A 22328-nucleotide genomic window follows, 5' to 3' on the forward strand; every position below is an offset into this window, starting at 1 on the left:
AATTTAAGAGGGAACACTTTCACTATGCTTACTCCAGCAGAATACTGCACTTGTCCTGATGTGGTCATTTACTGTTGTCTGAGGATGGCTTTTGCTGGACTAGGGAGGGAGACTGATTGCTCTTGTCTTGACTGAAACATCAGTGACTTCAAACTCACAAGTAAGGTTGAAACAGCGGTATTTTATGCTGCAGGAGTTGTATGGTGGAGGGAAAGTGTACTATACATAAAGCAGAGGGTAACATATATCTCAAAACAAGGCAGGGAAATAAAATCCACAACCAACAGAGAAACCAAAAAACAACACAAAACCAAAGCATGTAACTTTTTAATTTGTTATTTCAGAGTAATTAAAACTTCACACTTCCTTGTCATGTGTTCTGAGTCCCTGCCATGGTCTCTGTTTACTTTATTCATCAAAGTAAGCGACGGGCTGTGGGAGAATAGTAATTCCTGCAGAGATAATACCAAATCACTCTTGTTTCTAGATTGTGGATTAAAATGATTAGTATGTTTTGTACATTGGGTAAACTATATGCATTCATAATTCTATTTCTTTTATGTCTCAGGACACAACAGCCAGAAATATAGTATTTTAAATATATTAGTGAAACCCTTAGCATTCATGAATAAATTCTGACAGGAGGATAAAACGTTGTTTATATAGGGTTTACAGATTACTCAGAACTTCAGATGCTGCTGCTTCTTTTTGTGATTGTCTATCTGTTTTGCCTGTGAAAATCACGTTAGGTGATTTAGGGTGCAAACTCACTTGTAAAATGAACCAGTAACTAAAACAAAACAGTAAGCATCCTATGAAGCTGCTAATGCAATTCCTTTATATTAAGGATCAACACAATGTCAAACCAATGTCAGAGCAATTTTAGATAATTACATGCCATCCAATATGCAGGTGACTGGTCACAACCCACAGCTTCCTGGTCATAACATAACAGTCAGTAAAAAAAGAAAATAAACTGTTCATGTATGCTTACTGTATGTTTATTTCTTCTGCATACAGTAGGTCATACAAGTGGAAAAAACTCCAAAATGCATCAATCTAGAGTTTTGAAAATAGGCCTTGAACAAATGACTTATTCTTACCTCTTCACCCTGAAGTTAAAAAAGCCCATTCAAATAATGGTGTCAATTTCAATAAATAATTTTATCTCATCAACTTAAACTGTTTTTAAGGTTAACAGTTTTAAGTGTTTCCAAATGAAATACAATGGATTTTCATTATTTTGAAACTCTGAGGGTAAATTCATCTAAGTTTATTGTAAAAATTTAAGCGTATGAAAGTTAAATGTAATTTATCTGTGACATACTTCCTGAACCACGTTAATAATCTGATACCCTATGTTAAGATAGGCATAATAACATAAGTAACAATACAGAAAAGGGAAAAAGGATGGAAACAGATATCAAAATTAATCTTTAAGGAGAGGAATAAAATAGGCTAAAGCTTTTAAATCCTGAAAAGAAGTAAGTGAGAAAGGATATGAAAGATTCGTAACATTATGAATATCACATGTCAGGTAAATAAGAAACATTCATTCCTCATTTGTTACAATAAATAAATAGGGACGCTCAATGATTTATCAGGCAGAAAATTTAAAACAAAAGGTAGAACTTTTCTGTAGCATACAAAATTAAGTTGTGGTAGTCATTGGTTTGTGCTGTTATAGATAGGAAAGCTATAGATTAAAAAATGGATCAGAAATTCATAGAAGGAAAAATTATCAAAGGGTATTAAACATAAAGGCCTGCTTGAAGGGCCCCATTCAAGAAGCCTGAAGTATATAAAGTTGCTGGAAATTGTGATGATGTATGAAAGGATGAATCTCATTCTGTATAATCACAGTTTCTGATAATTCTGGTGCATTATTTGTTACTGCTTATTGTCAGAAATAAAATATTAGTCTCAATGTATTTCTGATCTAATACATCTGTACATACATTCTTAGATATTACCAAGGGTATTGTGGGTATTATACAGGGTATTATAATTCCAGCCATGCCAGGAAGAGGTTTTTGCATGATTTATATAAACCAAAAAAAAAGTGATCATAAATGAGATATATCAGGAATAATAGATTTGCCTCTGTAAAACATTTTGAGGGCTGAAGTTCAGAACTTTTCAGTTTATGTTATAAAAATACTCTGCCTTCATTTAAGGCTTGTGATAAGAAAATCTAAAACTGCCAAGTCACTATTTAAAGCTTTAGCAAATATGGAATCTAATATTTCACCGAGCATTATCTAATGTTTAGTCATAATCAATGTTAAGATGTAAGCTATGCTTTAAATGTAATTTTTCTCTGGTTTCTTTTTCTGGCCAGCTAGGAATTCTTATACGACTTTTCTTCCCTCTACTAAAAAACTTATTAATGAAGATATTTATATATTTTGATTAAGTGAACTCCTAGTCTTCTTTCTTGGCTGAGTAAAGTTTTTAGATCTTTCTGTGTAAAGTCTAGTAAATTGATGGAGTCTTCTTATGTCTTAATCAGCCTTTCCTTTATCCAGACTTGTAGCATTGGACTGATACATTTGAATCAGCAGAAAAACTACCTGCCACATAGTACATATTCTCTAATCCTTGAAGCATATAACACAGGTTCTGACATTTTTCATGTGGATATATTGTACTTCTGCACAACTTATTTTCCCCATTATTTTTTATGTCAGAGGATAAACTTTCACCATCATCCCTGTTTGCTGAGCAAGACCATATTGTCCTGCATGTTCCAAGTGAATTTAGAGATTGGCTGAAGGACAGTTGCAATAATGCTTAATTTCTGTTTAGTAGCTGACACCGCGTCTTTCAAAAAAAAAAAAAAAAAAGCCCCAACAACGACACTTGAACTGAAGCTTCCAATTTTTAAACAAAACTTTCCATTTCTATATAATTTACAGAATTTGAGATTCAATCAGAAAATACTGGCATCTTTGCTTGTCTGTGTTTTGGTTATTTTTGAGATACGTGTTTTGGTTGTTTTTTTCCCAGAGACTTAAAGGGGAATTTCCCTAAAAAGGTGGAATTAAGGTAGTGCTACAGTGTTGAATGCAATTAAAAGCAGAGTTCAACTCCTGTGGGAGAGAAATGAGAGATGATGATGACAACAACAAAGGCTAACAGTCCTTAGAGTATTATTTTTTAATTCAGTTTTGAATTACAAATGAATTTCCTAGCAAGACATTCCACAACTCTGTTAATGGATTTGAACTAGCTAGTTGAAACTTATGTTTATACTGAAAATTTTGCTAACCATGAAACTATATCTTTGTTAAAAGTCCTGGAAATTATTTTTATTACCATAGTCTATGCATTAGGCATTTATAGCCATTCATTGGAATGATGCCATTCCGTTTGGTTTTGAGTCCCCAAAACTATGACGTAGATTAGCACACTGTACTACTCTGTTCTAGAGATTCAATACACAGAAATAAAGCTTAAATCCCCAGACTTGTTGTTTCAATGATTTGTTACTATTTAAAAACTAATGCAACTTGAATTAAAGCCTGATCTATTTAGTGTGTCTGTTCCTCTTACCTTTTGCAAAGCATGTTACTGAAGCAGGACAAAAGTAAAAAGAAACCTGGTGGTTGCAATTGACTAGCTGAGTTTACACAGTGGGGTCCATAGTACTTTGCAGCATATCCTGTATTTCTCATCTCTAATTTTCCTTTAGCTGCATCCTGAAACATAAGACATACATTTAAATTTTAGTAGCTGATAATTCATGATAGGAGTTTGGCATGGTGTTCAGACTGAAAACCAATTAATGGAAAACAATTGAGTTGTTCAAGAGAATATGTATATGTGTTTTCCATTTAAAAAGATCTAGGAACAAACACTCTCAACTGAAGACTGCAACTAACCCTAAAAGAAAGCCGAGTTAAGACTAGGGTGCCATTGGTATTTGCAATGGAGAGAATAATACCGCAGTCAGCTAAAAAATTGATATTTCTTATGGTTCTGCATCAAATAGACAAAGGAAGGAGGTAGAGATTCTTTATCAAATATCTGGTATATGAATATTTGTTTACATTAAGCCAATCAAGAAATACAAGATATGTATTTCTTACAATTTGTCCTTTGGTATTATATTTTAATATATATCTGGTATTCAAAAAAAGAGAAAATAAAAGACTAGTGCTGCCATTATTGAATGTTAAATTAGAAGAGCAAGACATTCTTTCTATTCTGAAAAATAATCAGAAACATGTAAAAGACTATTTGATGAAAAGCAGGATTTAATTTATCTGGAAAACAATTGCAAGAGCAGAATGGCAGTACGTGGGCCAGCTAAGGTTTAAGAAACAAGCTAGATCAGTTTTTCATTGCAGAAATTATTAGAACAGTAGTTACTTTCACTTCAGTTATGAGAAACAGAAAGAATCTGTCTAAGAATATAAAGGTTTAAGGCAATTTGAGTGAAATATTATTATCAACAGGTAAATAGACATCAATACTAACTACAAGGACAACAAACATTAAAAATAAACACCAAAAAGAACTTCAAAAACAAATGGTTAAAATAATCTTCAGGAGATCTGGCAGTAAGTAGAAGTGAATATATTAAGTATATAATAACAGAATATCCCAATACAAAAGAAAGATATAAGTCATAATAAGAGACCATTAAAGCTCCTGGTTCAGTCAATAAGGATATACAGATCAGAAAGAAATTTTACAAAAGGTGAGAAAAGAACAACAAGACTATTGAATAAAAGTGTAAAATAATAGAAAGTTGTGAGAATACAATAAGAAAGGCTACCACAGTTGCTGAATAACAACGACCAAAGGATATAAAAGACAATGATGGAGAGAGCTTATAAATACATTAGAATTAAAAAAAAAAAAAAAAAAAAAAAACAAAAAAAACCAAAAAAACAAACAAACAAGGAAAAACAAGTCCTCAGTGCAAAGAAAATAACATAGGGTAAGGGACAGGGATACATGGGAGGTTGTAACAAAGCCAGTTAGCTCTGAACCCTGGAAAGAAATAATGGAGTAAGTGATGAAAAATTGCTCAACACAAAATCTAATTCTAGTTACTAACCATATTTTTATTACAAACTAGCAGAAAAAAACCTCAGTGTTGTCTCTAAGTGTGTGGTATATTTAGTTGGGAAAAGGCATGCACAGATCAGTTACTGGTTAGTCTCTGTAAGTCATTTCATGTTGCATCTTAGATGGCCTGATAACATTAAATATTTTTGCTATATCTTGGATAGTGGAATAAGAATTATGCATAAATATCCTTAATGACACAACTGTGGGGTGGTTAGAAGCTCTTTAGAGGACAGAAGTATACTTCAAAATTATGCTGATAAATTAAATTGAACATGAACATATCATCAATGTGAAATTTACTTCAGGCAAGTACAAAAGGTTGTAAACAAAATGAGGAAGAAAAAGGCATAAATATAAAATAAGGAGTAAATACCTAGACAGAGGAATAATACCCAGTAATTACATGAGGAAAACACAAAAAGTAAATAGCTATAACAAACATTAGTGAACAGTATGTCTTTGTGTGCACTATTCACATAACTGTGTGTGTGCATGTGCATGTTTTTGTGTGTGCAAAAGTAAATTCTTATTATAGAATTTGCCCTGCATTTATGCAGGCACACAACCTTCATAAGTTGTAGATAGGGTTAATGAGGATGCTGAAAGTGTTGAATTCTTAAGTAGCTGAAAAAAATTGTAATTTGAAGTTCATTTGCAAATGTAAATGATATTTGATATTTATACAGCTTTTAAACCTGAATTAGCATTCACACAAATCTTTTCATGTTTCCTGATTAGGTATTTCCCAGTATATCTTGCTAAAAAAAAAGAGAAAATAAAAAGTGAATCAATCTTATATCTTTAGTTGGTGTTATACCTCTGAAAGCCCAACATATGTTCTCTGTGTCATGCTAGGATGGGTTTTAAAGGTTAGGACTAAAGTACACTGACGCAACCGTGGAGCCTAAGATTTCTTTCACCTGCCCATGCTTATGTGTCATACGCTCTGGTTATTTTCCTAGTTATTACATTATTATAAATGCAATACTTTAAAGGTCAGTTTTAATTTATAACAAGTGAATTAATGACCTATTATCTTTTATCTGTTGCTAGATCTGAATATTTGTAAAATTTCCAGATCAGATATATCAGAATAGTGGTCTCTGAGTGTTCAGATAACATTATCATCATTACCACTAATATCAATAAAAGACATATAACATGTTAATAGATAGTAAGCTCTGTTACAAGATATTTTAAAGGTAATATAGTTGTCTTTTTACTGCATAATTTACATTATATCAATTTCCGGCCAAATGTCACGCACAAAGATAGAATTCTTTTGGTGAAAGGGAACTGAAATTTTGGAAGTAATAATTGTTTTATATAGTAAAGTAAATCAAAATTCTTATTCTAAGGAATGTTTGTTTACACTCTGCTCTAGTCTGGAAAGCCTACATAATGAGCTGGGCTTTTAAGTGAAGCAAGAGATTTTCCTTGAGTATAAAATATTTCATTCTAAAAACACAAAATATTGGTAAATCTTCTAAACTTTGTTTTTGCTCTCTAGCAAAGCTTTTATACATATTAGTCAACATAGAAAACACTTACATAAATAAATATTTTAATAAACAATTAATTTGTGTCCTACATAGAAGACAGCATTCTTTAGCAAGCCTACTCTGATCATGGTTTTTGAGGAGAGGGGGAGGCAAAGAATTGAGAATTAGAATAAATTATATTTGCTTATATTACAATGAAAAAGTTACATTTACATTTTAAGACAAATACTTATTTTACATATATATGGTTTTAACAACTGTAAATTGAAGAATTTAAAATCCATGGAGTTTTATAAATAACATGATTAATCTGGTAAAATCAATTTGAAATATTCACAATCATCGATCACCTTTTGGTATTTTACATAGTATTAATTATACATAATTAAAAGTATACTATGAGATTTTACAGTACTCATGAGAATCTTACATATTATTCTTAGTTCATAATTTCTTGTTGTATTGTGTTTTTAGACACTTATTGCTCTTTAAATCTTCAGTATGGCCTCTGTTAACAGGGACTGTGATGTCTACTATTGGACAAATTAAACTACAAATGTTCAACTCAGAGGCATGGTTCCAAAGCACGGAGAGGTTAAAATGTTGTGACATGAATCACTAGTTCACAGTCTGATTTACTGGAAACAGTAGGTGGCAAGCAGTCAGATCCATGCAGTGGTGTCCCCAAAGTGTATGCTCATCTCTGAGAGCAGCATTTGCTTTTTGAAATAAAATAATTATATAAATTGTGATTTTACACACACCTGTTAATGAAGAATTGTCATCAATAAAATAATTTTTACATGTATACATACTTATATTTCAAATTAAGAAACAAAAATCCCTTGTCTCATTCATTACTATATTTGCCAAAAATGTTGCATTTTTAAATTGTTTTTATAATGTTTATTTAAAAAAAATATATAAAACACTGAAAAAATATATGTCTATGTTATTCTGGATATCTTAGCATATATAAACTCAGTTATCAATAGTATATCAATAGTATATTTTGGTGCACCGTTTTCAACATGATCCTGAAAACCTGTAGAGTTTGGCTCAGACTCTTGCTTTACACACACATCACTTTATGCATATCTACAAGGTTTAGCTCAGTGACATACCAACCTAGGTCTAGAACTGGAAGCAGAACAGCTGCATCAATGTGAATGCTTGCTCAGGGCAATTATTCTTACTTTTATGTGCATGAATATCTCTCTATGTTTTTTCACTTTGAAACACAGGACTGTGTTAACTACAACCAGTTATATGTCACAAAGGGAAAGGACTGTGGAACACTTTGGTGCAAGCTTCTTTCATTCTGGTATCTGATACCAACATTGTGTGTTTTTCAGTGGTTCAAAGTGTACAAGCAGAGCTGTGATGTTCAGAACTCAGATTTAATGAGGTGTTTGGCACTAATTAGAAAATCTCAGATGTATTGCTCTTGGTTGTCCAGATATGCCAGTTACTTAGAGAATCTACGCAAAACTGAAGAGGTCATTGGTTCTCAGTAAAGAATACAAGAGATAATTTCAAACACTTTTAAGAACTAGTATGTGGGGTCAGTAATAAAGACATTGGTTTGTATGAGAAAAGCAACTCCTGTAACTTTTTAAGATTCAATATGTATTTCATAGATACAGGGTTTAGTGCCAGAAAGAACTAGTGGATAATCTAATGCCCCCTCCTGCAAATGGCAGACTTCTGTATTTAATTTATTTTTCTGTGCTAATTTTTAAAAAAATTATCCAGTCTTCTACAATCTTCACTTAAAAGTGCTAAGTGATTGAAAAACACAACTATCTTTTCGTTTTGTAATCTGTTCTAGTAGTACCATTGTTTGCAAAAATGGGGAAAAAAAAAAATATGCTTTGAATATGTTTGTCAATGACTTCAGCTGCTTCCTTTCTTCATGTCTTTTCCAGGTTAAAGACATCTTCCGTGTTTTTTACATTCTTTTTCTTTTAAATTTGTTACAGTAAGAAAAGTTGGTACATCATTCTTGAGTTAGACTTTTTTTTAAGACATAAACCATTCCTTTTAGTTTCTCAGCAATTTCTTATATTGTAGAAAAACAAAACAAAACAAAACAAAACCTCAACAAAGTATGGCTGGATGCACTATTCCAGTAATTACTGCATGCCTACCATAACCAGGATTAAGCTTTTATCTGTTTTTCCACATACTTCTTCCTTGGTTAAGTGTCTAATGTTTGCTTTAGTCATTTATACTGCAGCATTTAACTATATTAAAAGAAGAATAAAAGTACTTAGTTAAGGAAGTCACTTTAGTCGTCCTGTATGATGGCTATATTCTTCCCATTACCATATTGTCAGCCCATGAGTATGGTGGGTTGACCTTGGCTGCATGCCAGGTGCCCACCAAGCTGCTTTATTACTCCACCTACTCAGATGTACAGGAGGGAAAAAAATATAATGTAAGGCTCATGGGTCACATTAAGGACAGGGAGATCAGTCAGCAATTATCCTCAAAGGCAAAACAGACTTGATTTGGGGAAATTAGTTTAATTTATTATCAGTCAAAATCAGAGTAGGGTAATGAGAAATAAAACCAAATCTTAAAACACCTTCCTCCCACCCCTCCCTTCTTCCCAGACTCAACTTCGCTCCCAGTTTTCTCTACCTGTGGCACAGGGGGATGGGGAATGGGGGGGGTTGCAGTCAGTTCATCATACATTGTCTCTTCTGCTCCTTCTCACACTTTCCCTGCTCCAGCATAGGGTTACTCCCATGGGAAGCATTCCTCCATGAACTTCTCCAATGTGGGTCCTTCCCATGGGAGGCAGTTCTTCACGAACTGCTCCAGTGTGGGTCCCCCCTGGGGTCACAAAGCCTGCCAGCAAACCTGCTCCACTGTGGTCTCCTCTCTTCACAAGGCCACAGGTCCTGTAAGGACAAAAATCTAGTGAGGGCTCCCCATGGGGTCACAGCCTCCTTCAGGTGCATCCACCTGCTCTGGTGTGGGTGCCTCTATGGGCTGCAGGTGGGTATCTGCTCCACTGTTAACCTCCATGGGCTACAGGGGCACAACCTGCCTCTCCATGGTCTTCATCATGGGCTGAAGGGGAATCTCTGATCCAGTGCCTGAAGCACCTCTTCCCCATCCTTCTTCACTGATCTTGGTGTCTGCAGAGTTATCTCTCTCATGCATTCTCACTCTTTTCCTCTGGTTGCTGTTGCATAGAAGTTTTTTTCTCGTTCTTAAATATGTTATGACATCATAACACCTTAAAAATTCTCCATAAAAAAGGTAGAAGATTTCCCTAATGGCAGTTGGAGAACATTTGAATATGAATGTCACAAATAGGGTAAGAGAAGTATGATCAAGTACACAGAACAACTGCAAATTCATAGTGTTGTTTAAATGAGATAATTTATCACAGAAAAAATAGTGCGGTTTTAATGATCAAAGCAGTTTAACTGGAAGATTTGAACTCTTTCTGTGTTGCAGAGGATCTCAAAAGAAACAGAACAAATACTTAAAATTTATTTTAGGTAAAATCAATTGTCACTCCAGCAATCATTAATAAACTACAGATGAAAATGTCCGTGAGAGGAAAGCTATTACTGCAGTCAATTAAAGAAATTCTTAGGATTTAACAATAATCCAAACCAGTCACTCACGTGAAAAGTGAGGGCTTAAAACTTCAAGGAGTTTGCGTGAGTGGCATCCTGACCCAAGAGAGTCTTGACCACAGCCGTGCTGCTCCAGAGAGGTCCAGCTCAAAATGGCTCCCCCAAGGGACTCCATTTATACCCAAGCCAAATCTGATCTGTGGTCTATTTCAAGTTTTATTGGCTGAGGGCCTCTTTTACTGTAAAAACCCGAGAACAAGTGTGCAAAAAGAGAATCAGCGGTCACTATGTCTCAACAGCCAGGAAGCCTCATCTTTGTCTGGGGGGGTGCACTTGACACATTCTGTCTGGGAGTAGTAGGAGCAAGGTGATGACAACTGGGAGCTGAGGGTGACCCCACGCAGGCCTTGGACTCACAGATGATGTGCAGTCCTTCAGGGACAGGGGTCTGAACCAGGGACCTTACAGAGTCAGTTGACAGCCCCCAGTGTGGTAAGTGATGAACCAGGTCCAGGGTCCCTCCAGGAGCCCAGTCAAAAGCAGACTGCCATGGAAAGACCTGAGGTGGGATTAGGCTGAGCTGGAATATGGTTCCTGGGCCCAAGGGCAGAGGGTCATCAGGGTCCCCAGGCATGGCTAGTCAGGGCCATGAGGGTAGCCTAATGGCCCTAGCAGTTTCCAGTTTTGTCTTAGATTTTTGTGGTGGGAAACAACATATCATCTTTTTATGCTTTGGATTTTTTTTTTTTTTTAATGAAATAAAGAATGGTAAAGTTTCTTGATAATTATCAAGCACTCTGAGATGAAAGTTCTATAAAATTATCGAGTAAGAAATCTGTTAGCTTACAGATATATTTCAGAAGAGGGGAAGGTCACTACAGATAAATGTAAACAATTTTAAAATGTAAATGTCTTATGTGATAAATTCAGTAGAACTAGAGGGAAACCAGATGTTTGAGATACAGCAGAAAGTTGTTGCACAAAATGTAACTGAGCAAAACATTAATTCACAAAAAAAGTAAGGTGGAAACTAACTGAGATGAATGGTTCTGTGAGTAATCTGCATGGATTCATTGACAGCAATTATATTTAAATGATGCAGTAAGAGTAGCCTTTTCCGTCAAATTTCAGCATCTACTGATATGTATTCATATGCAGAAAAAAGGAAATAAGGAGTGAATTCTCAGAAAAAGATCACTTCTAGTTTGAGTTGAGCTGCTTAATTTTTATCTTCTTACTCTGTATTGATGAGTTGTTCTTTAAAGGCATTTCAGGACTTGTACTGTCTTATTATCACCCTTAAAAAAGATGAAATAACATAACTGAATCAGGTCTAATATGACAGCATTTCGAATTTTTATTCTAATGTTAAGGAACAGCTCTTTTAAGTTACATTTTCATTTGGATTTAATATCTAACTATCAGTAACTAGAGTGGCAGATACTCAGGAAAACTTTCAGATTCTAAAAGTACTTTTTCTAATAAGACCCATGGGGTCCCTAATTTTGCAGCAGAGTAGGTGTAATTTGACTTATATTTTAAACTTCATCTCCAGCCAGAGTTGCATGCCAATCTCCATTTATGCTGTACAGAAAATATAATTAGAGTCTTTAATCATTTTGAATATTGCATACCTATATGTGCTTTTCATTTTAACTACTGTAGTTACATGAAGCACTAAGGATTAAGGACAGGAGTTAAATGAGGATTAGCTGCAGGGAGAAATACTCTTTCCTTCCTATTTCCGATGACTCTAAGTTTCAGTGTGAATCTGGCAATACTGATATCAACTAGTAGCCCAGTAAGTGTGACTTCTACCTTATTATTTGGAAGTAGTCACAGTCTTTGTATTGATCTGACAGTGGGACTGTTTTAGGACTCTTCTGAGGTGTCTTAATCTGAGCTGGTTTTAGCTTGTTTGTGCTCTGACAATTGCCTACTGGTCAAGTGACTATGTGACTTTCATGTATAGTACAGGTCTGACAATCCCAGGCAGTTGCTGTGTAACACACATTGGCTCTCTATCTTAATTGAGGCTGGGGAAGGCTGTAAACCACTGAGAAAAAAACAGGATCTGTTAAGAAAACATCAAAGAGCCCCAAGGTGGTTTAAGATTGAGGAAGGGGAATTTTATCATTAACATCTTTCCAGGGATAACCTCAGGATACTGATGACTCACAATAAATATTTTCCTCTTTTCTTTGGGAAAGAATGAAGTGCTCATCCCAGAACACAGAGGGACACTGAAAGGGTGAGCATAACACCAGAGAAAAGGGATAGATATTAGAAAGATTTATTTAATTTAAGAAGTTATTAGTATTATTAATGAGAATTTTCTACATTTTAGACTATTAGTCCTTTAAAGCATTAATTGGACTAACAGTAAATTTTGGATCCATATATGGGGTGTTCTCTTCTGTCCCAATAAGATTTTGTGCATAACAAGCTATACAATACTACTGCATATATAGTCTATTGAATAGAAAGTTGTAGTACCAGGTGTAATTTTTTTTTTGTTTGGTTCATTTATTAACACTTAACAGAAAGACTCAGGAACAAGCTTCCTTCCCCTATTTGGGCAGTAGACTTGTAAGTATAATAATTTGTTATATAGAATTAAAAACAAACAAACAAACAAACAAACAAAAAACAAAAGAAAGTGGAGGAAATAACCAGTTATGGAATAGTAAGAAGTTGTCAACATATTAAGAGAGGTCCCAGTTGTTCAGTTTGACTGTTACCCAAATAAGTACTTGTTTAGATACAAGTTGTCTTCAGTTCAGTTTTATTTAGAGTAGCTGTGAAAGGAGAGGGAAGAAATGTGCGGAATTCCAGGGAAAAGACTCAGGTAATCACATTTATCCTTACACCTGTCCGGAGTCCTCAGGTCTCCAGCCATGGCCCTCAGAGATTTGAGGTTCTTGAAAGAGATGGTGTTCCACAGGTTTGCTTTAGCACATGCAGGAAAACAAATCCTGTGGCAGATCTTGATGTCCGCCTTATAACTTCTGGGCCACCAGGATGAGTCCCTGCAAGGAAGGCCTCACCTGCACAGCCTGCTCAATCTGTTTTTTCTCAGTGGTGCATTCAAATTTGTCTTCCTCTGCTCCTTCTTGACTTCCCTGACCATGGATTGGTGTCATAAATTACACCAAGGAGCTATGCAACTTACCACAGCTTGTGTGGTAGAAAGACCCATATGTTAACCATCATGTGCACCCCAGATGAAATTAATATGTATTTATATTAGAGACCTGAGTTTTAGTCTTATATCCACAAGTGAGTGTCCTTACATCTACATTGTGGGGTGGATCTTTTTACAAATTATTTTCATTATGAAGCTTGTTGCAAGAGATGTTGTTTTATAGGATCAAGGCAATCATGGAGAACAAATGAAAGAATGCTAGAAATCTTTGCTAATGAATATATGTTCTATACAAGAATAGGAAACACAATAAGCTGTAAATGGTTGATACCCCACATTTGTATTTAATACACCTGTTCCCTATTTTCACCAAAATTTAATCTAATCAGATAAACTGCTGGTCAAGTGCTTTCCTATTGAGTAGGTCTTTCCTTTCAAGGGGGCAGGAGGCTATTATCTTCTGTAGTGTTTGTGTTATGCTATGTAAGTATTAAACCTCACTAGCATGTAGATGTACATGGATAATGCACAATAAGCCTTATCAAAATATGTGATACTTTGCCTTTTTTAATCAAGGCTTTTTATATGGCAGTTTTAGTTCAACAAGCAAATAACACCAATGAGAAAGATTACACACAGATGCAGTTAGAACTAAAAGTAAGCCCTTAAGATTTTGTAGTGCATATGTATGAATGATGAAATCTGTATATGTACCTAGTCATGCTAAGATGTAGGTTTGTGTTAGCCTAAGGCTTTGATAGTATTACAGTGGGTTTCAGCAGTGCTTATAGATGGGTTATCAACCTCAAATTGCTTTTTTTGATCAATTCCATTTGTGTGAATTTCCTTTTTTTGAGGAAATGTAGGAATTATATGCTTCCTGAAAAAGTTTTGTGTGAAAAACTTTGCTGTATATTTCCCAGTGAAAATACTTTTTCAATTTGGAGTATTTTTGGACATGTTTAAAGCCTAAACTAAGGTTTATATTATCAGGGCTTGCATGCTTGTTACTTGAAAATAATCTGCAAAATTAAAATGCACGTTTTGCATATAAATCAACTTCTTTAAAAGAATAGCTGATTCAGCATCAATGATTTCTATTCCAAAGAGATAACACACAAAGCTTAGTTTTTGCTACCATTCCATACAGATTCAAACATAATAAAATATTATTGGGCACTTAAATAGAGTGAAGACTACCTATTTGGTTCTTTTTTTTTTCTCCTACCCCTTAGCTGCGTATTTTACAGTGTTCATATCTTTCCTTGAAGTTTTTACACATTTCTTCACTGATCTGATTTTGAGCTTTGACTGGACTTTTGCAATCTGGGCACCTTTTGTCTCTCTTCATACCCATATCAAATTTAAATTACTTCTGTTGTTTGTATATTATACACTGTATTTTATCTGTCTGATCCAGAATAAGCTTCTGAGCCACTTAACAAGATGACAAAGATAATCATTGCACATAAGCAATGTATGAAGAAGAAAACAGCAGTGTGAATGAAAGCAGTTCTACAATAGTTTGGCCATCATTTCTGTAAGAATGAGGAATAATATATCTGTGAAATTAGTACAAATTCAAGCATTTTTGTCTTATCATTTATTTGTCACCTGGCTTTAAAGAAAAAGTTCTTTCTGGATTAATTTCTGATTGTAGGAATTACAGTTTTAGAAGGCTTTTAGTAATTGGAACTAGCTTGGTACATGAACAAGACAGGGATTTTTAAACTACTTGTCAAGATTTTAGCTGACAGTGTGCATTTGAAATGTTAAAGTAAGTGTATGGTATTTTATGATATGTCAGTATGTCTCTGGAAGAAATGGAGGATGTTCACTATGCTATTAAAAAGCACAAACAAACCAACCCCAAATTCCACTTTGCAACATAAAATGGGGATTACTTGTTAGATTTTTGCGGGAGAATAAAATACTAATTGACTTCACTGTATCAGAGTTATCCTAAAAAAGAGTGGTTTTTGAAAATTACCTCCTAAACAGTGCAGAAAAGAAGGGGATGGTGGCATGATGTTGTAATGAAATGCAAGAAGATTAAAATTTGGATTCTTAGAAATGTTAGTGCTTTATTTCTTCTGTAAACCATGATTTACCCACAGTTTCAAATCAAATAAGATGCAAAGGTGAAAACCTCACTGACACAACTGCATACATAACCTTATGCTTTTATTAATCCCTTGACTATCAACAAAGGTTCATTATTTCAGTAAGCACTTATTTTTTTCAAATACATTTTACATTAGAGAACAGACAATCTAATGTAAATGTTGTTGACTACACATAGCGGTGAAATACTTTAAATCTCTGGTTCACAACCAGTGATCTGAAGATTCTCCATGAACATTTCAAAGAGTTTATGAAAGACAACTGCAGAAGGGAAACCTACTGTCTGTTGACTTAAATCTGCTATGCAGGTTTCTGTGTAGTTTTGGGGGAGCTACTTGGTTTTGAACTATAAAAAAAGATGAGACGGCTGCATTTCCTTTATAGTAGGTATGGTGCTTCTCTTTGAATTTTAGGAAAATGTTGTAGATGTTACAGTGTGACTGTGCTTGGAACAGTAGCTGGCACAGAAGTAGGTTGGACTGCCAATGCAATGGTAATGGTGAACAGCTTTATAGTTTGCTGAGAAGATAAATTGACGTGAGAAAAAGGGGCAGTTATATGAGCAGAATAAGCAATAATTTTCTGCCAGTTGCCATTATAAATTCTGTCAGCTTGAAAATCTACTTTCTGGGAACAATCCTATAGAAATCACGAACTGTAAAGATCAGATTTTAGGAACTGTAAATTTAGTTAGAACTCAGACAATATCAGCATGTGCTTACTTAGAATCATCTTAAGTATAACCTATAGCTGTCAAAGAGACGTATGTTGATGAATAATTGATTTGATAGATAAACTTACTTAAATATTATCTAATTTAAAAATAAGACTGGTCTTCTACTATAAGCGCATTTAAATGGCCAGGGTGAAGTTTTCTCATGCCTTGGACAATAAGCTTGCAGTTTATTTTCATAGGTTTTTGTGGTTATTAAAGAGAAACCTTATTATAGGCAGAACATATACTAGACAAAATAGGTGGTAGGAAATGTGCTTTACAGCCTTATTTTTGTTTCAATTATTTAGTAAGAAATTATTCCAGCAATAGGTTTATTCTCAAATATGTAAGCAGTGAAAGATTGTTGCCTCTATGTTGCTTAACAATTAGTTACAGGGTGAGCATTTAAATAAAAGAGGTATTTTGTCTGCATCACTATGTAATAGTATTGTACAGAAAAACAGCTGTGCCAAAAAGGACAGATAATGAAACCTCTACTTTCCAAAAACCAAGCATCAGACTAAAGTATACTTCTTACATTTGTATCAAAGTATTTGAAAGAATTTAGGTCACTTCATGGCTGTTAGTATTTTTCATGCAGAAATTCACAGTGACAGTGCAGAAAGATACATGTTTTCTAATCAAAACATGTAGGCTTCTGCCTCTTATGCTGAATACTTGTAGTGCAGTTCTCACTTTAATCAGTACAGAGCAATGTGGAAACACAATTTAATAGCTAGCTAGAACAATGCATCATATAGTAAAGCTAACCAGAAAAGGAGATTAATCTGTTTGGGGGGCTTTTTTTTTTTTTTTTTTTTTTTTTTTTTCCCATTAAATTCTGGGTATTAGTATTGTACACAATTTTATGAAATGTCCAGTGATTTGGAAGAAAACACTTCGATGCTGACTGGGTGGAAAATCAGAAAAAGAGAGCTAAAAGGCCCAGCAAGACCAACAACTGAAGAACCAGGCAGTTAGAGGGCCCATTGCTAGCCTAGCAGCCATGCAGCAGAGTAGCACCAGGCTAACCAGCTAGCAAAACAGCTGAGCAGCTCACTGGCCAGGAAGCAATACAAACAGGCTGCTTCTTTGACATTAGTTAAAGCTTTCACTCGAATGAAAATTTCTACATATTGTCACAATTTCATATCACAAATACAAATTTGATATTAAAATGATTTGGTAATAAAATGATAAATAAATGATAACAGTTAATAGATATAAAAATTAGTATTTCCCCAATTAACAAAACCAAGAAGGATGCTCTGCTTAGACAAATTATTAGTGTGGATCTTCAGAACTGGAATCTCTCTCTGCCAGAGACTGTGTACACCACTAAAATCCAGATTCATGGGGGAATGTGAGGGTCAAAAAAGCATAAATAATCTTGGAAGGGATTTGGAGAGCTGAGGTTTCCTTTTTGTGTTTGCTGCCTATAACCTTTTCAGGTTCTTTTCATTTTCCTTCTGGCTTGATGTATATCTTGATCATTTTGCAGAATGGCACATGGGTAATATGAACGGTAGAAAGTGCACATAAATAAATACACATATTTGTATCAAAACTGCCTCTCTCTCTACATGTCATCTTGTGTTGAGGATGATGAACTTTAGTGATGTTTTTGGATTCCTACCCCTCTGAAACAAGGATTCATCTAATATCTTCAGTTTCCTGTATAAATGTTGTAACTTCTTAATTGGCAATATATATTAAAAGAACAAACAAACAAACAAATAAAATAATCAAGGGACACCATAAGTAGTGTTTCTGATTGTTTTGCATACTTTTTATTAGGGATAGTATTGCTGGCTTGGGCCTGACAGGTGACTACATAGAATACTTAGATTTTACATACCAACTAGTATAAAACCATTGTTCCTTGGAGTGGTGTATTTACAGGCTCATGAAGAAATGACTGGCAATTCTGTGAGGCAGAGGTGAGGGGGGGGACACCAAAGAAGAGGTACTAATACAGGAACTATTGATAACTAATATAATACTAACTAAAGCTAATATAAGAACTTCCTTACTCATTCACCACATCCTTTTGCAATCTGGTAACACTATTTTTTTTTTTTTTTTAATTTGTTTCTAACATCACTATCCAAATTCTTTGGATCTATGATTTTGAGTAAATTTCTTAAGCTTAAAAAAGTTAGATTTTATATGTTTTCCAACTGAGATGAATAAGATAAGCATGTATTTCCATAATATAAAAACATTCCAAAACAAGTACTTGGAGAAGCTTTAATAGCCTGTGGTGCCAGCCAAGCATTTTGCCATTTATATTAGTGCCTGAGGGAAAGAGGGTGCTAACAGTTTCAAAAATTTGGAAAGTGGTCTTAAACATATTCTGTTTTCAGATAGTGTGTCTGGGAAAAGATGGAAAGAACTCTACCTCTAAACTGTTATTATTTCAAAAGTCTTCCTCACAAAATAATACCTACACAAACTTATTATCCATTTATTTAAGGAGCATTTTTTTTCACTTAAAAATAATTTCTAAATTATTTGCTTTATTATGAATAAAGTTGACTCTAAATGTGCTGTGATAATTGTCTTTAACAATACTAAATTAACTGAAAATCTGGAAGTGATGAATGGTGGAGCTAGGCATATTCCTTAGAGCTGACCCCCAAAAGAAATTTGTATTACCCTGAGAATGGAAACAATGTTTTTCAGTGTTAAGGTCACTTGCCCATCCACCTCTGACACAATTTCAAGGTAAGGCTATAATAATATGGGGAAGTCAGAACTACTTCCTCATCTAGGAATTGTATACACACTATTGAAATAATGAGAAAAATGAGTGTTGAGTACAGAATGAACAGGAAAAAAACTGCTTTCCAAGCTCTTTGGTAGTCAAGAGAACTTCTGACATTTAGCATTAATTAATATTTTCCATGTTGAGTTTTTAAGCTTTAGGCTTCTGTGTCATCTGTAATCTAAAGGACAGACAGAAAAAGCTACTGTTTCCCGTAGTATTTTAAAACAATTGTTGAGCACAACTGAAATACTACCCTAAAATTGATATTTCAGTCAGTCCTGCATAAGAGTTAAAAAAGTCTGAATAAGATGTCCTGAATTTTGTCTTTGAAGGAATGAATGAATTGGTTTTAGAATAAGCTCAACAACACCTTTCAGCATCTGCAAATGCACTTGTGCTACTCACCCACTGAACAACTTTGAAGGGATAAAACCACAGAAAACTGAACTTCTGGTCACTATTAAAGGAGGATCATAACTCAAGGTTAAGAATATAGTTTCCAAGTCAAAGCAAAATCTCTTATCTAAATTTTTAATTGAAATTTTTGAAATCAATGAACTAGATAACATGAATTTTCTTGGTCATGGTTTTCAAAGCTGTCACAGATCTTATTCAATGTATTGTTTTTAACAAAACAGCCTACTAAGGGAAAGAATGAAAGCGCTAATATTGTTTTATAAAAGAAAGATTGTTATGTATGAACTATTTTTTGATATTTGCCAGTTTCTTCTGTTGGCTCTTAGCCACCTCCCTCTCCAACCCTACCTGCCCCGCCCTCTAGTGTTAGAGAAGTTGGTGAAGGGAAGATTTGTACAGAAGCTTATTCCTCGGTTTACCTCATCACAAAATGAAACAGAAATCTTTCTCTTTGATGGAGCAAAGAATGCATTTAGTGAGTAAGGGGCTATTGCACTTTAAAGAGAAATATGCTTTAAATTAAAATAGTGTGATCATATGTTTGACAAGGGACTGTTATTAAATGAAACATGCAGTTTCCCTGGGTTGGTTGTCATAAGCAGAAATCAAAACTAGGCTTCTGCATCTAAAAAAACCTATTAATTTTCACAGTCTGAGCTGACCAGCTTACTAGCTCCAAGTCAGGACTGAACTCAAATGTAGGTCTAGGCACTGTATGAGGACAAAGAAGCAAAGAACAAAAATTTGGTCTCCTGAGACTTGCCATTACTTTCTTGAATTTGCTGTTAATTTGAATTACCATTTTAACTAGCTGTGGTCTTGCATACAGCTATCACAATATGATTTCAAACCTTGAAAAAAATATTAAGCCACAAAATCACTCTTAGGAAGTATTTTGAACTCCAGATGGGCAAATGCTGTTGTGAACAAGGATATACATTGACAGTGATGCAAAGTATAGAAGTTTTTATGATGTCACTGTTCTCTCTGGTTGAAGCTTTACTCTGTTACTGGGGATAAGTAATACAGTTATTTTCAGAAATACTATTTAAAGAAACTGATGTCTAATGAAAATATTTTGGCACAACTTGAAGTGGAATAGAGTCAAAATATTTTACTTAAATGGTGAAATGTTTTGATTTAATTTTCTTAGTTTTGATTGTATCTCTTTTATTTGTTAAAATTATCATATTAATCTAACTTTGCTACAAAGATTTTAATAAGCAAGCTGGGAAAAAAAACACTTAACCAAAAAATAAAAATGAAGTACTATTTCAGCACAGAGCACCGTATAAAATTCTTTTTACTTGATAAGGAATTTCAAATTGTGAAATTTGCTTCTACCTGAAAAAAAGGAAAGCATGTATTTTTAAGGAAAAATTGAAGCAAAAGTCTGTAATTGAATAAAGGAGGGAGGGGTGGACTGTGTGTTCTAAAAGACTATGTGCAGTCATTCACCAGGCGATGCTGATTTGATTTTAGTTGTAAAAGCCAGAGCTCTGAACTTGCAGTTTTTTCTTACAATTATCTTCTAGTTGCTGATCTACTAGGTGATTGAAGTTGCTTTCCCTCTCTGTGCATGAGTTTTTCTGTAAAATGGGGATAACAACATTGATAATGAAATTATTGCATTTTGCAAAGCCACTTCAAAGGTTAGATGAAAACTCCTTTGCAAAAGCAAGGATTTTCTGGAACAGAATCTGCTCATTCTCTCACTTGTGAATTTCCTGAATAGCTTTATGTCCTGTTTCATAACAGACTTTCCTTTTTTCTTTTTTTCTTTTTTCAAAGTAGAAGAGGAATCCACAATGTCTGAACATAGAATGGTATGCTTGTTGGCTAGTATTCTGTTTGAACGGCAGGAAGAGCTCTGTTTAGAAATAAATGGAAGGACATAGATAAGTACATTGGCATCCTGAACATGTGATATATTTCTGGTTTTGGTGAGAAATATATCTTAAATTATTGGCTTGGTGGAAGGATTGTCTGTCTAAAGTTTATTCACCTTCTTTCTAACTGTAACATTTAATCTAATTAGAAGAAGCCTTACCTCTAATTCAGACCTTCCTTCTGAGCAAGTCATTATGAAAGACTAGAGTAACTGGTATAATATACTGATATTATCTCTTTGTTTTTTAAACAATAAAATACTCAGATAATTTTGTATACTTGGTCTAGTGGCTTGGAGTTAATTTTCTTCATAGAAGCCCATATGATTATGTGGTTTGGATTTGTGACTAAACCAGAGTTGATAACACACCAGTGTTTTGGCTATTGCTGATCAGTGCTTTCACATCATCAAGGCTTTTTTTTCCCCCTGACTGTCCCCACAGTGTGTAGGCCAGTGATAGACAAGGTACTGGTAAGGGACAAAACCTAAACAGCTGTCCCAGACTGACCAAAAGAATATTGCATACCATATAACTTCATGGTCAGCAATAAAAAATTAAAAGAGGGGCTGGGGGGCAGGTAGCCATTGCTTGAAGACTGACTTGATTGATCTGTTTGTGGGATGTGGTGAATGACTGCCTTTATATTACTTGTTTTTGTTGTGTTTTTTTCTTCCCTCTTCACTTATTAAACTGACTTTTGAAGAGTCTTTGACCCAGGAGTTTTCTTGCTCTTGCTCTTCCTATTTTGTCCTCCATCCTGGTCTCAGGGGCAGGGAAGGGAGTAAGTGAGAAGGTGTGTGGTGCTTAGATGCTAGCTGGGGTCAATCCATCACAATTCCCCACTCTTGTACTTCTAGTAACTAATTTTCGGAATCACTGAAGTGATGGAGTATTTCTTATTTCCTTGTACCTTGAATTTAGAAAAATACTTACTCTCGAAAAATAGGTGTTTGTTTTATAGTTTAGATGATGGCCTGCGTAACTTAAGCTCTCTTGTTCCGTATCTTGATCATGGAAGTCACAGAGCACAATCCTTTTCCTGGTGCCTAGAGCCATGTTAACTGACCTGAATAGACACAAAC

The 22328-nt window shown here is 34.5% G+C and overlaps 1 protein-coding gene across 1 annotated transcript in view; it reads left to right on the top strand.

The window, feature by feature from the left end:
- Positions 1-22328, top strand: part of CSMD3 (CUB and Sushi multiple domains 3) — a 703442-nt gene that overhangs the window by 211618 nt on the left and 469496 nt on the right. The window lies entirely within an intron of this gene.

The sequence above is a fragment of the Tyto alba genome, unplaced genomic scaffold (genome assembly GCF_018691265.1).
Source record: "Tyto alba isolate M040663 unplaced genomic scaffold, T.alba_DEE_v4.0 Super-Scaffold_9, whole genome shotgun sequence".
Classification (NCBI taxonomy): Eukaryota; Metazoa; Chordata; class Aves; order Strigiformes; family Tytonidae; genus Tyto; species Tyto alba.